The 17,505-nt window shown below is 42.0% G+C and overlaps 1 protein-coding gene across 1 annotated transcript in view; it reads left to right on the top strand.

Annotated features, from left to right (window-relative positions):
- Positions 1–17,505, top strand: part of LOC126262301 (activating signal cointegrator 1) — a 131,852-nt gene that overhangs the window by 15,332 nt on the left and 99,015 nt on the right. The window lies entirely within an intron of this gene.

Here is a 17,505-nt window from a genome sequence, read left to right as displayed (position 1 = left end):
GTGGTAGGGTGGGTGCTCATAAAATTGACTATAGGCCGGATCGGCATGTTTTCTTTGTGTATTTTTGATATTGCTCTAATTTGACAGCTGATGGATTCATCATTATACACCATCGCTTTTCATTTTTGTCGAGAAAGGTGTCTGTGTTATTAAATTATTTTTTAATAAATGCATGAAATCTTTTTGTTGGTCTCTGTCAATGTGTTTTAGGTAATTTCTATTAAAAATTGTGGTATTCTAGTGTATTCTTGTTTATTCATTAATATGGTTGTTTCCTTTGTCTGCTTTTAGAAACATAGCACAGTCTTTTCTTTCTATTTTTGTATTAATAGCATTTATGATTTTAGTTTCTGAAGTCAGTTGACTGTTATTGCATTGGTTATTGTAAAGTTTGTTTTGTTGTCACTAAAGTTAATGTCGGTAAGGTTTGTCAGTATTTAGTAGAACCAATATTGCAAACAAGACAAAGGCCTTGTAGAGGGAAACCATCTTGCTGACACTCTAGCATATACAGGGTGTGTCAGAAGGAAAGGTATGTGTTTTGACAGGTGATAACATTAGTGGTTCTGAACAAAAACTTTATGTGGACATATGCCCTATTTCGAAGGGTTTCCAAGATAGAACACTTTTAATGTACATTCTACTATTTTCTGTATTATTCATTATCATTTTTTACAAGATCCCACAGTTGTATAGAGGAAGTTAAGACGAACATTTTGGTACAGGACACTTGCTGTCTGTCAAGTTGGAAAACTACCTCAAACTGGCCTACAAAAAGTACTTAAGGTACAGCAAGTAGCAAATGCACATCGCACGAGGTTTGCAATATTCTTGCGGTCTCATCAAGATCCTAGAGAAAAAATAAATAGGACCTTTTTGTTGCAAATTTAATTTACTGTAATTGTGTACTGAGACACATTTTCGTTGGAGTGTTCTGTGTTCGAGTTATTAAAGGAAAAGTACAAAAGTGATATGAAATGTGTTCTATCTATGAAACCATTCGCAATAGGGCATATGTCCATATGAAGTTTTTTGTTCAGAATCACTAATACTATCACGTCTCACAGCATGTACCTTTCCTCCTGACTCACCCTCTATGTTTCGAGACAAAACTGAAAATGATTTCTTCAGTGAGCACATAGTTTGGCGCAGCCAAATAAAATACATCCGAAGATATGTTGATGACACACTAGTCCTAATGAATGTAACTAAACAAGAAATAGAAACAGTCCATTCACAATTCAGTTAAACTACACCCCAACATCACATTCACAATAGAATGTAATGAGAAGAACATAAATTTTCTAGACCTAGAAATTCAGAAAGAAAATTCAGCACATGTATTCAACATCTTCAGAAAACCTACAACCACAGATACAGTGATCAACAAATCTTGCCATCATAGAAGCCACAAAGAAGCCTATATTCCATCTCGCATTAACAAAGTTTACAAATATCCAGTGAGTCAAGACAGTATTAAATCAAACATTGCCACACTTACTAAGACAGAACAACAGATATGGCATTACAATTGCCAACAAAATTGTTTCCCAAATAAACAAAACTTACAAAAGTAAATAAAAAGACAAAATACACTTAAACAAATTCAAAGCAAGCGTGTGCCATATATATTGTTTTACTGTATTGGGGACAGATATCGGACAAAATTCAGCAAGCTCTCTGAAAAACAAACCTAAAAATTAGATTCAGATCAGAGAACACAGTTCAAACATGAGCCTACCATTCTCCAGAACAACCAACAAAATTTTACAGATATGGAGTTGGTAAATTAAAATGTAAAAACTGTGAGAAAATATGTATCAGCCAAACAGGGAAAAGTTTTAAAATGATGTTCGTAGAACACACGGACAACAGTGAAAACACGTGAAACAAAGGCCTAACACAATGCGTGTCAGTTCTACACATTGCTGATTAAGACAAATATCTAAACATTCTGTATGCACTAGAAATTTTTACTTACATTAAATAAGATCCGTGTAGTATTCTGAACGAACAAACTTACCTAAAAAACAAACATTTTATTGAAAATGTTGCAAATATCCTCATCCAAAGGTGAAACAACCTTTTAAATGAAACATAACAGACATTATGTCTTTAATATTTACACATTTTACCTTTATATCAATTATATTTTTATATATTTTTAGCAATGATGGAAAGAAATATAGAAATCGCACGCATAACCAAACCAAAGAAAAAATACACAAGAAGCAATAACTTTGGCATCTTTGACAACCAAATAAGTCACTGATGTTTGGGACCACTACTTGCCTCATTTATAATCATATGAGAGTGTGCTATAAAGTATACAGAATTAATAGAACATTTGAAAAAAATCTGTGAAGTGTTAAAAGTAAAATATAAGTAAGTACTGAAGAGTCCAATTTAAAGTACATGTAATTATAAAATAATTAAAATAGCTTAGACAAGAAGAGAATAGAAGCTTTCGAAATATGGTGCTACAGAAAAATGCTGAAGATTAGAAGGGTAGATCACATAACTAATGAGCAGGTATTGAATAGAATTGGGGAGAAGAGGAGCATGTGGCACAACTTGACTAGAAGAAGGGATCGGTTGGTAGGACATGTTCTGAGGCATCAAGAGATCACCAATTTAGTACTGGAGGGCAGCGTGGAGGGTAAAAATCATAGAGAGAGACCAAGAGATGAATACACTAAGCAGATTCAGAAGGATGTAGGCTGCAGTAGGTACTGGGAGATGAAGAAGCTTGCACAGGATAGAGTAGCATGGAGAGCTGCATCAAACCAGTCTCAGGACTGAAGACCACAACAACAATTATAAACACATTACAACTCTCAAACATAAGTCAATTATTATCCACAATTTAGTTATATTTTTGTTTATTTTGGTATTACTGTCATTTTACATTGATGACACATGCTTTGTTTATTTGTTGTTACATCTTTGCAGTTTTCAAGCTGCTAGGTTACTTTTGTTATCGCTGCCGTGCTGTTAATCATGGCTGCTCCACTGTCTATTTGCACTAAAGAAGAGCAACGTTCAGTGATCCATTTTTTGTAGTTGTAAGGCATATCAGGGGCCGAAATTCATTGAAGACTTTCGGTACAGTACAAGAACAGTATTTTGCCACAACGGAGTATCTACAAATGGATTGAAAAATTCCGAAATGGCCGCACAAGTGTTACGCTCAATGAAGGAGCCAGACGACCGTTTACGGCCACAAATGAAGAAACCATTGAGCATTCACGTGAAATGAGTCTCTTAGATGATTAACTATTGACGAAGTGGCTTATCATCTGCAAATTAGTCACGGTTCCACCTATGATCATCCACAACAGACTTGGGTTTCATAAAGTTTGTGCAAGATGGACCCAAAACAACTGTCACAGTTACATAAACAAACACGCTTGGACATCTGCAAAAAAACATTTGGATCGCTATGGTAACGAATGGGACAACTTCTTAGACAAGATAATTACAGGTAATGAAACATGGATCCATCATTACAAGCTAGAGAGCAAACGACAGAGTATGGAGTGGTAACATCCAAATACGCCGTGCAAGAAAAGGTTCGAGACCCAGCCATCCACAGGAAAACTGATGCTTAAGGTTTTTTGGGACACACAAGATCCAGTACTGGAACATTATGGAGAAAGGGGCACAACAATATACACTGTATTTTACAGTGAGATGCTTACTGCCAGGCTAAAGCCTGCAATTCGAAGCAAACACCGAGGATTGTGTTCAAAAGCACACACACACACATTTTCACTTAAAATGTGTAAATGAAAATTAGTGCACAGCTCCATTCACTAACGATGTCATTGAAAACTTTGCTTTTTTGTGCAACAGTGCTCTCTTGTGTGCTGTGCTGGGGCTTCTCTTGTTGAAAATTAAATGTCAGGTAAATTTCTGCATACATTAACTACTGTAAATTAAAACTGTTAGAGTGTTTGGAGTTATCAAGTCCATTTTTTCGCTTATCTTTGTATTGGTAATTTTGGTGTGCCTCTTTGTTCCCTCAGATTGTTGTTCTCAGTTTTCTCTCTCTTGGGAGTTTGATTTTAGAAAGAAGTAAGTTTCTTGGTACTAATAAGATGACAGAACACATTAATCATTTCAAAAATTACTTTCCCTTCCGTGTTCACCCTATTCATACCCGGAGGTTACAGGTAAATGGATCCAGTCATGGTTGCCACTTACTACCTCCTGAGCCATCCTGTTGATGTGGAAGTAAAAATTTGTGGCTGAGGAATAATTCTGCTGATCTCTGGACACCAGATCTGAAATTTCTTACAAAATTTAATTATCAGGTTCTGAATGTAAATAATGAGATCAGCAACTGTTATGAAGTTAAAGAAAATTAAGTTTTATTTTTAATAATGCTCCACAAGGGCGCTACGTGCCACCAAGTCAGACAGCAAGATGTCGAATTTCGTAATAGTCAAACAAGAGAAGTCTTTGTTATTCATTGTGTGTGACAGACGAATGTAGGCGTCTTGCAGAGTTAAATTTTATCAAAGACACTGCCTTGTTATCTTCCGTGGAAGTTAGCGTATAAAATGAGATCATTCTGCTCCAGTGCTCTGTCATACGTGGAAATTATACTCAAAATAAGGCATAGACAAAAGAGGTAACATTGCCTTCCCTACTTCACGGAAGTTCTGCATAACTTGTGGGACTAGCACTCCTTGAAGAAAGAAGATTGTGGAGCCATGGCGTAGCCACAGCCTAGGGGATTATTGTCAGTAAGAATTTTCATCCTGCAGCTGTATGTGCACTGACATTAAACTTCCTGGCAGATTAAAACTGTGTGCTGGACCAGGACCCAAACCATCGACCATTGCCTTTTCATGGGCAAGTGCTCTGCCAACTGACCTACTCGAGCATGACTCGCAACCTGTTCTCACAACTGTACTCCCACCAGTACCTCATCTCCCATCTTTCAAACTTAACTCTCCTGCCTGTCTTGCAGAACTAGCACTCCTGGAAGAAAGGATATTGTGGAGACATGGCTTAGCCACAACCTGGGGGTGGTGGTTGTTCCCAGAAAGAATTTTCCTTCTACAGCAGTGTGTGTGGTGATACGAAGCATCCTGGCAGATGAAAACTGTGTGCTGCACCAGGACTGGAACATGGGACCTTTGTCTTTCATGGGCAAGTGCTCTTCCAATTGCACACACTGTTGCAGAGTGGAAATTAATTCTAGAAACAAACCTCCAGGCTGTGGGTATGCCATGTCTCTGCAATATCCCTTGTTCTGGGAGTACTGGACCTACAGGTTATGCAGGAGAACTTCTGTGAAGTTTGGAAGAGAAGAGATGAGTTTCTGGTGGAAGTAAAGCTGTGAGGACAGGTTGCGAGTCATGCTCGGGTAGGTAAGTTGCTAGAGTGCTTGCCTGCAAAAGTCAGAGTTCCTGGGTCCGAGTCCCAGTCCAGCACACAGTTTTAATTTTCCAGGATGTTTCATGTGAGAGTACACTACGCTGCAGAGTGAAAATTCATTCCCGATCCTTTGTCTTGCACTAAATTTCTTCCTTAGCCCTTGTAGCATCAACCTTATACCAGAAATATGTGGCAATTTTCCACTTAGGCCATTTTTATTTAAACATCTTCATTCCACAACTAGTTTCAACCTTTTGTAGGTTTAATACTTTGGTTAGCTAGGAAAAGGTGCCATACATATAAAAATGGTAGCGTGTTCACATTATGTGATTCTGTTTATTTTGGTTTACAAATTTCAGTGTTCTTGATGGTTTGGCAAATTTTTGGTGCATGTGGGAACAGTGCACCAACTGTCTGTCAAACCATCAAGAGCAATTAAATTAGTAAATAAAAATGAACAGAATCATTTAATGTGAAGGTGCTGTCACTTGATTACCTATGGCACAACTTTCTAGGTAAATACTGGATGCTGGCTTAAAAATAGCCAAAACTAGTTGTGGAATGAAGTACTAGTGTAAATAAATGCGGCGTAAGTGGAAATATGCTGCATTTACGTAATAAAGTGATGGCTAGGGGACCCTTTACGAATAATCAAATTAGGATCTCTCATCGAGGTGTAGACTGAGCTACAGAAAGGCCTGAGTTATATCTGTGATGATTCAAAGACTGTTCACAATTTACTGCTCTCTTGCTTTTATCATGTAAGTAAAGTTGTGATGGTAATAAAATGATTCCACAGATTCTATTGTTGGAATCAACCCTACACAGTTCTTTTCAATATAATCCAGCTCTGGATCGTCATAAAAATGTCTCAGGTCATCACTTCTCACTAGTCTTTTTTCCAAGCCATTAAAGTGCTTCTGATTGCAAACATCAAGAATAACTGACAGGTGACATTACAACATGCTACACCTAAGCCAATGTGTACTCTTCTAAAACTAATGCTGTCAACTACAATGCCCTCCTCTAAATCCACAACAACGCTTCAATATGACACACACATAACAGTGTAAATCACAACTATGACTTCACGGGTCAAAGGTGACATTGAGTATTGGTGAGTTCAAGCCTCTCCCCAGAAGTCAATGGGCACATTGAATGTCTCATGAAATCCCCAGTCTTAATTCCAGAATATTTCACCCTACTCCATCTACATCCTCATAGTTGCGATCCCTTGCACCCCCTAACTCCTTTGGTTCCGTCAGATTCACCTGGTCATACTCCAAATCCCATGCCACTTTCCTTGACTTGACCTCCACCTGTCCAATGGCCAGCTTCACACATCCGTCCACATCGAACCCACCAACAAACAACAGTACCTCCATTATGACAGCTGCCACCCATTCCATATCAAACGGTCCCTTCCCTACAGCCTAGGTCTTCGTGGCAAACGAATCTGCTCCAGTCCGGAAGCCCTGAACCATTACACCAACAACCTGAAAACAGCTTTCGCATCTGGCAACTACCCTCCCGACCTGGTACAGAAGCAAATAACCAGAGCCACTTCCTCATCCTCTCAAACCCAGAACCTCCCACAGAAGAACCCCAAAAGTGCCCCACTTGTGACAGGATACTTTCTGGGACTGGATCAGACTCTGAATGTGGCTCTCCAGCAGGGATACGACTTCCTCAAATCCTGCTCTGAAATGAGATCCATCCTTCATGAAATCTCCCCACTCCACCAAGAGTGTCTTTCCGCCGTCCACCTAACCTTCGTAACCTCTTAGTTCATCCCTATGAAATCCCCAAACCACCTTCCCTACCCTCTGGCTCCTACCCTTGTAACCGCCCCCGGTGTAAAACCTGTCCCATGCACCCTCCCACCACCAGCTACTCCAGTCCTGTAACCCGGAAGGTGTGCACGATCAAAGGCAGAGCCACGTGTGAAAGCACCCAGGTGATTTACCAACTGACCTGCCTACACTGTGACACTTTCTATGTGGGAATGACCTGCAACAAACTGTCCATTCGCATGAATGGACACAGGCAGACAGTGTTTGTTGGTAATGAGGATCACCCTGTGGCTAAACATGCCTTGGTGCACGGCCAGCACATCTTGGCACAGTGTTACACCGTCCGGGTTATCTGGATACTTCCCACTAACACCAACCTGTCAGAACTCCGGAGATGGGAACTTGCCCTTCAGTATATCCTCTCTTCTCGTTACCCGCCAGGCCTCAACCTCCGCTAATTTCAAGTTGCCACCGGTCATACCTCACCTGTCATTCAACAACATCTTTGCCTATGTACTTCCGCCTCGACCGACATCTCTGCCCAAACTCTTTGCCTTTACAAATGTCTGCTTGTGTCTGTGTATGTGCGGATGGATATGTGTGTGTATGCTAGTGTATACCTGTCCTTTTTTCCCCTTAAGGTAAGTCTTTCCACTCCCGGGATTGGAATGACTCCTTACCCTCTCCCTTAAAACCCACATCCTTTCGTCTTTCCCTCTCCTTCCCTCTTTCCTGATGAAGCAACCATTGGTTGCGAAAACTTGAATTTTGTGTGTATGTTTGTGTGTCTGTCGACCTGCCAGCACTTTCATTTGGTAAGTCACATTATATATATATATATAAAGATGATGTGACTTACCAAATGAAAGTGCTGGCAGGTCAACAGACATACACACGAAATTCAAGCTTTCGCAACAAACTGTTGCCTCATCAGGAAAGAGGGAAGGCGAGGGAAAGACGAAAGGATGTGGGTTTTAAGGGAGAGGGTAAGGAGTCATTCCAATCCCGGGAGTGGAAAGACTTACCTTAGGGGGAAAAAAGGACGGGTATACACTCGCGCACACACACACATATCCGTCCACACATATACAGACACAAGCAGACATATTTAAAGACAAAGAGTTTGGGCAGAGATGTCAGTGGAGGCGGAAGTGCAGAGGCAAAGATGTTGTTGAATGACAGGTGAGGTATGACCGGCGGCAACTTGAAATTAGCAGAGATTGAGGCCTGGTGGATAACGGGAAGAGAGGATATATTGAAGAGCAAGTTCTCATCTCCGGAGTTCGGATAGGTTGGTGTTAGTGGGAAGTATCCAGATAACCCGGACGGTGTAACACTGTGCCAAGATGTGCTGGCCGTGCACCAAGGCATGTTTAGCCACAGGGTGATCCTCATTACCAACAAACACTGTCTGCCTGTGTCCATTCATGCGAATGGACAGTAGTTGCTGGTCATTCCCACATAGAATGCGTCACAGTGTAGGCAGATCAGTTGGTAGATCACGTGGGTGCTTTCACACGTGGCTCTGCCTTTGATCGTGTACAGCTTCCGGGTTACAGGACTGGAGTAGCTGGTGGTGGGAGGGTGCATGGGACAGGTTTTACACCGGGGGCGGTTACAAGGGTAGGAGCCAGAGGGTAGGGAAGGTGGTTTGGGGATTTCATAGGGATGAACTAAGAGGTTACGAAGGTTAGGTGGACGGCGGAAAGACACTCTTGGTGGAGTGGGGAGGATTTCATGAAGGATGGATCTCATTTCAGGGCAGGATTTGAGGAAGTCGTATCCCTGCTGGAGAGCCACATTCAGAATCTGATCCAGTCCCGGAAAGTATCCTGTCACAAGTGGGGCACTTTTGTGGTTCTTCTGTGGGAGGTTCTGGGTTTGAGAGGATGAGGAAGTGGCTCTGGTTATTTGCTTCTGTACCAGGTCGGGAGGGTAGTTGCGGGATGCGAAAGCTGTTGTCAGGTTGTTGGTGTAATGCTTCAGGGATTCCGGACTGGAGCAGATTCGTTTGCCACGAAGACCTAGGCTGTAGGGAAGGGACCGTTTGATGTGGAATGGGTGGCAGCTGTCGTAATGGAGGTACTGTTGCTTGTTGGTGGGTTTGATGTGGACGGACGTGTGAAGCTGGCCATTGGACAGGTGGAGGTCAACATCAAGGAAAGTGGCATGGGATTTGGAGTAGGACCAGGTGAATCTGATGGAACCAAAGGAGTTGAGGTTGGAGAGGAAATTCTGGAGTTCTTCTTCACTGTGAGTCCAGATCATGAAGATGTCATCAATAAATCTGTACCAAACTTTGGGTTGGCAGGCCTGGGTAACCAAGAAGGCTTCCTCTAAGCGACCCATGAATAGGTTGGCGTACGAAGGGGCCATCCTGGTACCCATGGCTGTTCCCTTTAATTGTTGGTATGTCTGGTCTTCAAAAGTGAAGAAGTTGTGGGTCAGGATGAAGCTGGCTAAGGTAATGAGGAAAGAGGTTTTAGGTAGGGTGGCAGGTGATCGGCGTGAAAGGAAGTGCTCCATCGCAGCGAGGCCCTGGACGTGCGGGATATTTGTGTATAAGGAAGTGGCATCAATGGTTATAAGGATGGTTTCTGGGGGTAACGGATTGGGTAAGGATTCCAGGCGTTCGAGAAAGTGGTTGGTGTCTTTGATGAAGGATGGGAGACTGCATGTAATGGGTTGAAGGTGTTGATCTACGTAGGCAGAGATACGTTCTGTGGGGGCTTGGTAACCAGCTACAATGGGGCGGCCGGGATGATTGGGTTTGTGAATTTTAGGAAGAAGGTAGAAGGTAGTGTGAAGGTAGTGTCTGTATATGTGTGGATGGATATGTGTGTGTGTGCGCGAGTGTATACCCGTCCTTTTTTTCCCCCTAAGGTAAGTCTTTCCACTCCCGGGATTGGAATGACTCCTTACCCTCTCCCTTAAAACCCACATCCTTTCGTCTTTCCCTCTCCTTCCCTCTTTCCTGATGAGGCAACAGTTTGTTGCGAAAGCTTGAATTCTGTGTGTATGTTTGTGTTTGTTTGTGTGTCTGTCGACGTGCCAGCACTTTCATTGGTAAGTCACATCATCTTTGTTTTTAGATATATTTTTCCTACGTGAAATGTTTCCCTGTATTATAACCATATCATTAATTTGAACCCAATAATTACGTTTGTTATTGTCGCTGTTGCATTTTGAAATCTTTCCTGTCGTCTTATTTTCTCTTTCTGTTTTTACCAGTAGTCTCACTTTGTATTCATCTTCCCCTTTTTACTGTAATCTACTATACAATTTTATCCCGCCTATATATACTCAATAATACGTAACCCACTTCCAAACCATAACCAAAAAAATTTGATTTTCCGCTTTCAACACTACCGCTGCTATAAAATCCACCGTTTCTAGTTCAATAACAGCTGCTTTCACGTATAAAACAACCATTTCGGCTAGTTCTAATAACTTTCACTATATTTCCACTTCCGTTTTTCGCACATCACTGATCATTTTTAGCCGCTCCCCACAGGTTTTATTGTCATTATTTCTTCGTCAGACAATTGTTAGCCCCATTTTCATAATCTTTCTCCACAACACCACTCCTTTTAATACATTTACACGTTTTTTCGAAATTTTCCCGAATTTCTCCGTCCTTTAACGTGTTTTAGCGGTAACACAACCACCTAACCTTTATGCACATCGCTGTCTATCAACCCAAGTTCACCACAGGATCAACTTAACTAACACATTTTCGCCTTTTTCCATACCAGATCTCCAGTTGCTTTCTAGTTCACCTTTATCTCTCCCCATATATTTTTATCTTTCATTTTCATTTCAACCTCATGTTACACTTTCCACCTTCTAATACCATGTCACCCTCACAACACCCCCACAACGACCCCATTAAGTTTTATTTACATTCCCTCCGCAAACATGCCTTCACCCTAGCCAGATTACGCTCGCATATTTTATTTTCTCAGGCTTGTCTGACATTTGGCATAACCCCCAAAGGCCTCACACTTAAAGTTCCCATCTCTGGCTGCAACCCTTCTTTCCATCAGTCCCTATACCAGTTCCAAACTGAACAATCCATTGCCCTCACCCACCTAATCCTTCACCTACATATCAACTCAGCCAATGAACACACCCGTCAACTCCTATCCTTAATAAAAGTCCTCAATCTTTCCTCTCCCACATCCACACCGGCTATTCAGAGCATCCTCCTACAGGCCAACCGCAAATTAGAACAGCATGCCACCCTTCACATCAAAAAACTATCCAATCTCCTGGTTTCCCACCTCTGGAAAGGCAACTCACTCACCCTTCACAACCTTTCCAGCAAACCTCAACCACCTCTCATTGCACACAAACCCAGTCTCTCCCATCTACTCAATCTTCCACTTCCAGCTCCACTCCCTCCAAAACCTCAAAATTCCAATCAACACAATCTGGTACCACAACACCCTAATTCAATAGTTAACCTTTCCTCCAAACCTCTCTCCCAATCCGAAACCTCTGTCCTATCCAAAGGCCTCACCTTCAGCCCCACTCCCAGATTCAACCAAACAGCCCTCGTCAAAGATTTACTGTCCTACACTCGTACTCTCTGCTGGAAGTATCACTTTGCCACGAAGAAAAATGATCCTAATCCTATCCCTAATGATGCAACTCCCCAAGACACTATCCAAATTGAACCCTGCCGGAAACAGTTCCGTCCTCCGTCACAGTGGGACCCACCTCCTCTTCCTCAAAATCACCCTCTCCAAACCTTCCAGGAATTTCTGACTTCCAGCCTTGCCTCTCAATCCTTCTTAAAAAAACTTTATCCTACTCCCAACATCACCACTGGTGAAGCCCAGGCTATCCGTGATCTGAAGGCTGACCGGTCCATCGTCATTCTTCCGGCGGACAAGGGTTCCACGACCGTGGTACTTGATCGTCGGGAGTATGTGGCTGAGGGACTGCGTCAGCTTTCAGACAACACCACATACAAAGTTTGCCAAGGTAATCCCATTCCTGATGTCCAGGCGGAGCTTCAAGGAATCCTCAGAACCTTAGGCCCCCTACAAAACCTTTCACCTGACTCCATCAACCTCCTGACCCCACCGACACCCTGCACCCCTACCTTCTACCTTCTTCCTAAAATCCACAAACCCAATCATCCCAGCCACCCCATTGTAGCTGGTTACCAAGCCCCCACAGAACGTATCTCTGCCTACGTAGATCAACACCTTCAACCCATTACATGCAGTCTCCCATCATTCATCAAAGACACCAACCACTTTCTCGAACGCCTGGAATCCTTACCCAATCTGTTACCCCCAGAAACCATCCTTATAACCATTGATGCCACTTCCTTATACACAAATATCCCGCACGTCCAGGGCCTCGCTGCGATGGAGCACTTCCTTTCACGCCGATCACCTGCCACCCTACCTAAAACCTCTTTCCTCATTACCTGAGCCAGCTTCATCCTGACCCACAACTTCTTCACTTTTGAAGACCAGACATACCAACAATTAAAGGGAACAGCCATGGGTACCAGGATGGCCCCTTCGTACGCCAACCTATTCATGGGTCGCTTAGAGGAAGCCTTCTTGGTTACCCAGGCCTGCCAACCCAAAGTTTGGTACAGATTTATTGATGACATCTTCATGATCTGGACTCACAGTGAAGAAGAACTCCAGAATTTCCTCTCCAACCTCAACTCCTTTGGTTCCATCAGATTCACCTGGCCCTACTCCAAATCCCATGCCACTTTCCTTGATGTTGACCTCCACCTGTCCAATGGCCAGCTTCACACGTCCGTCCACATCAAACCCACCAACAAGCAACAGTACCTCCATTACGACAGCTGCCACCCATTCCACATCAAACGGTCCCTTCCCTACAGCCTAGGTCTTCGTGGCAAACGAATCTGCTCCAGTCCGGAATCCCTGAAGCATTACACCAACAACCTGACAACAGCTTTCGCATCCCGCAACTACTCTCTCGACCTGGTACAGAAGCAAATAACCAGAGCCACTTCCTCATCCTCTCAAACCCAGAACCTCCCACAGAAGAACCACAAAAGTGCCCCACTTGTGACAGGATACTTTCCGGGACTGGATCAGATTCTGAATGTGGCTCTCCAGCAGGGATACGACTTCCTCAAATCCTGCCCTGAAATGAGATCCATCCTTCATGAAATCCTCCCCACTCCACCAAGAGTGTCTTTCCGCCGTCCACCTAACCTTCGTAACCTCTTAGTTCATCCCTATGAAATCCCCAAACCACCTTCCCTACCCTCTGGCTCCTACCCTTGTAACCGCCCCCGGTGTAAAACCTGTCCCATGCACCCTCCCACCACCAGCTACTCCAGTCCTGTAACCCGGAAGCTGTACACGATCAAAGGCAGAGCCACGTGTGAAAGCACCCACGTGATCTACCAACTGATCTGCCTACACTGTGACGCATTCTATGTGGGAATGACCAGCAACTACTGTCCATTCGCATGAATGGACACAGGCAGACAGTGTTTGTTGGTAATGAGGATCACCCTGTGGCTAAACATGCCTTGGTGCACGGCCAGCACATCTTGGCACAGTGTTACACCGTCCGGGTTATCTGGATACTTCCCACTAACACCAACCTATCCGAACTCCGGAGATAGGAACTTGCTCTTCAATATATCCTCTCTTCCCGTTATCCACCAGGCCTCAATCTCTGCTAATTTCAAGTTGCCGCCGGTCATACCTCACCTGTCATTCAACAACATCTTTGCCTCTGCACTTCCGCCTCCACTGACATCTCTGCCCAAACTCTTTGTCTTTAAATATGTCTGCTTGTGTCTGTATATGTGTGGATGGATATGTGTGTGTGTGCGAGTGTATACCCGTCCTTTTTTCTCCCTAAGGTAAGTCTTTCCACTCCCGGGATTGGAATGACTCCTTACCCTCTCCCTTAAAACCCACATCCTTTCGTCTTTCCCTCTCCTTCCCTCTTTCCTGATGAGGCAACAGTTTGTTGCGAAAGCTTGAATTTTGTGTGTATGTTTGTGTTTGTTTGTGTGTCTGTCGACCTGCCAGCACTTTCATTTGGTAAGTCACATCATCTTTGTTTTTAGATATATTTTTCCTACGTGGAATGTTTCCAGACATTTGTAAAGGCCTTTACAAATGTCTGCTCGTGTCTGTGTATGTGCGGATGGATATGTGTGTCTGTGCGAGTGTATACCTGTCCTTTTTTCCCCCAAGGTAAGTCTTTCCGCTCCCGGGATTGGAATGACTCCTTACCCTCTCCCTTAAAACCCACATCATTTCATCTTTCCCTCTTTCCTGACGAGGCAACTGTTGGTTGCGAAAGCTAGAATTTTGTGTGTATGTTTGTGTTTGTTTGTGTGTTTGTCGACCTGCCAGCACTTTCATTTGGTAAGTCACATCATCTTTTTATATATATATATATATATATATATATATATATATATATATATATATATATATATATATATATATAAAGCAAAGCAAGGCTTATGATTCAATCGATAGGCAATCTCTCTTTATTATCCTTGAGGAGCTAGGACTCGATCCGAAAACCCTAAACCTTATCAAAGAAACGCTCACAAACACAACTTCTAAGATAAAATTCCTGGGTGAAATATCAGAGCCCTTCCTGATCAAAACCGGCGTCAGACAAGGTGACGGCTTGTCTCCACTCCTCTTCAACCTTGTCTTGGACAAAGTCATCCGAGAATGGGAAAAAGAACTGAAGAATCAAAATTACTGGAAGCCTATACAACTAGGAAGATCTAAAGATGGTATTAAAATTTCATGCTTGGCATTTGCAGATGACGTGGCCATTCTAGCAGAAAACGAGACCACAGCAATTAAACAGATAGACATTCTCAAAGAATGCGCCGAAAATTTCCTTCCAAAAAACCAAATTCATCTGCTCAAAATTTGAAACTCAAAAACTGACTACAAAATATGGACAAATTGAGAGAGTTCCATTCTTTAAATACTTAGGCGAGGTCCTAGAACCCACAGGGGGAGAGAAAACTGCACAAAAAGTTCGACTGCAAAAACTGAAAAGAGCATACTGGAAAACCCACAACATCTACAATAAAAAGTGTCTCTCCATTCATTCAAAAATACGACACTACAATACAGTAATCAAGCCCGAAGCACTATATGCCAGCGAAACACTCACACTCCATAGAAAAGGCGACCTGGAAGGCATCCTGAAAGAGGAACGCAAAATTATCAGAAAGATTCTTGGCCCAAAAAGAACTGAAGATGGATACAGGTTACAGTCTCGGAAAACTACAGAAAAATTATCTAACCTCGCCGCAGACATCCGAAAAAGAAGACTAAAATTTTATGGTCATATCCACAGACTCCCAACACCCAGACTCTCCCACAAAATTTTAATATACATTGAAAAATTGAAAACCATACCCTGGATACAAGAAACCAAAACAGATCTAGCAAATGCACAAATAAATTCTTCAGAAGTTATAAACAGAAATGTATACAGGCAAAAAATCAATAGTTGGAAAGTACAACCCGAGAATGAAGTTTGCAAGAGACAGGGGACAAAGTGGACAGAGGAAAGAAAGAGAATTCATGGGGAAAGAATGAGAGAAGTTTGGAGAATTAAAAAATTGAATCGGAAAAGCTTTGCGTGATCCGTATGGGTCCAATCGCACATAAAATATAATATAATATATATATATATATATATATATATATATATATATATATATAAAAAGAAAGATGATGAGACTTACCAAACAAAAGCGCTGGCAGGTCGATAGACACACAAATATACACACAAAATTCAAGCTTTCGCAACAAACTGTTGCCTCATCAGGACAGGTCCTTTTTTCCCCCTAAGGTAAGTCTTTCCGCTCCCGGGATTGGAATGACTCCTTATCCTCTCCCTTAAAACCCACATCCTTTCGTCTTTCCCTCTCCTTCCCCTCTTTCCTGATGAGGCAACAGTTTGTTGCGAAAGCTTGAATTTTGTGTGTATATTTGTGTTTGTTTGTGTGTCTATCGACCTGCCAGCGCTTTTGTTTGGTAAGTCTCATCATCTTTCTTTTTAGATATATTTTTCCACGTGGAATGTTTCCCTCTGTTTTATATATATATATATATATATATATATATATATATATATATATATATATAAAAACAAAGATGATCTGACTTACCAAATGAAAGTGCTGGCAGGTCGACAGACACACAAACATGGTTGTGTTTGTGTTCGTTTGTGTGTCTGTCGACATATTTAAATATGTCTGCTTGTGTCTGTATGTGTGGATGGATATGTGTGTGTGTGCGAGTGTATACCTGTCCTTTTTTCCCCCTAAGGTAAGTCTTTCCGCTCCCGGGATTGGAATGACTCCTTACCCTCTCCCTTAAAACCCACATCCTTTCGTCTTTCCCTCTCCTTCCCTCTTTCCTGATGAGGCAACAGTTTGTTGCGAAAGCTTGAATTTTGTGTGTATATTTGTGTTTGTTTGTGTGTCTATCGACCTGCCAGCGCTTTTGTTTGGTAAGTCTCATCATCTTTCTTTTTATATATATATATATATATATATATATATATATATATATATATATATATATATATATATATATATATATAGGGAAACATTCAAATATATCTAAAACCACAGATGATGTGACTTACCGAACGAAAGTGCTGGCAGGTCGATATACACACAAACACACACATGAAATTCAAGCTTTCGCAACAAACTGTTGCCTCATAAGGAAAGAGGGAAGGAGAGGGAAAGACGAAAGGATGTGGGTTTTAAGGGAGAGGGTAAGGAGTCATTCCAATCCCGGGAGCGGAAAGACTTACCTTAGGGGGAAAAAAGGACAGGTATACACTCGCGCACACACACATATATCCATCCGCACATTCACAGACACAAGCAGACAAACTCCAAGTCTAGTGCCTCATTCCATATAGATATCACTGATCATGCCCCAGCCCAGAAAAACTTAAATTGAACAGTATATACGCAAATATGTGGTCCAGTGTGTCTCCTACATGACAAATCTCCTTTCCCAACACACATCTTACTTGTCATTTTTCTGCATCTAGTAAATTTTGCTTTTTATAGCTGTTTGATGAAGCCTGTGTAGGTGTACATACTTTACTAGGGTGTAATCAAAAGAGTTCAACTTCTGCCATGGTCACTGTAATTATAACTTATTAGCACCATTATTTGAACTCTTTCGTGTCATAACCAATTCACAACCTCTGATTTCTCAATGTGTCAAGTTTTTGCAGTACCTAAACTGTTGGTCTACCAATTAGTAATTCTATTGTGTGTTCAGAATGATCT

Source organism: Schistocerca nitens, chromosome 6, assembly GCF_023898315.1.
Source record: "Schistocerca nitens isolate TAMUIC-IGC-003100 chromosome 6, iqSchNite1.1, whole genome shotgun sequence".
NCBI classification, from domain to species: domain Eukaryota; kingdom Metazoa; phylum Arthropoda; class Insecta; order Orthoptera; family Acrididae; genus Schistocerca; species Schistocerca nitens.
The sequence above is the reverse complement of the archived record's forward strand: the minus strand, read 5'-3'. Positions and strand labels throughout refer to the sequence as shown.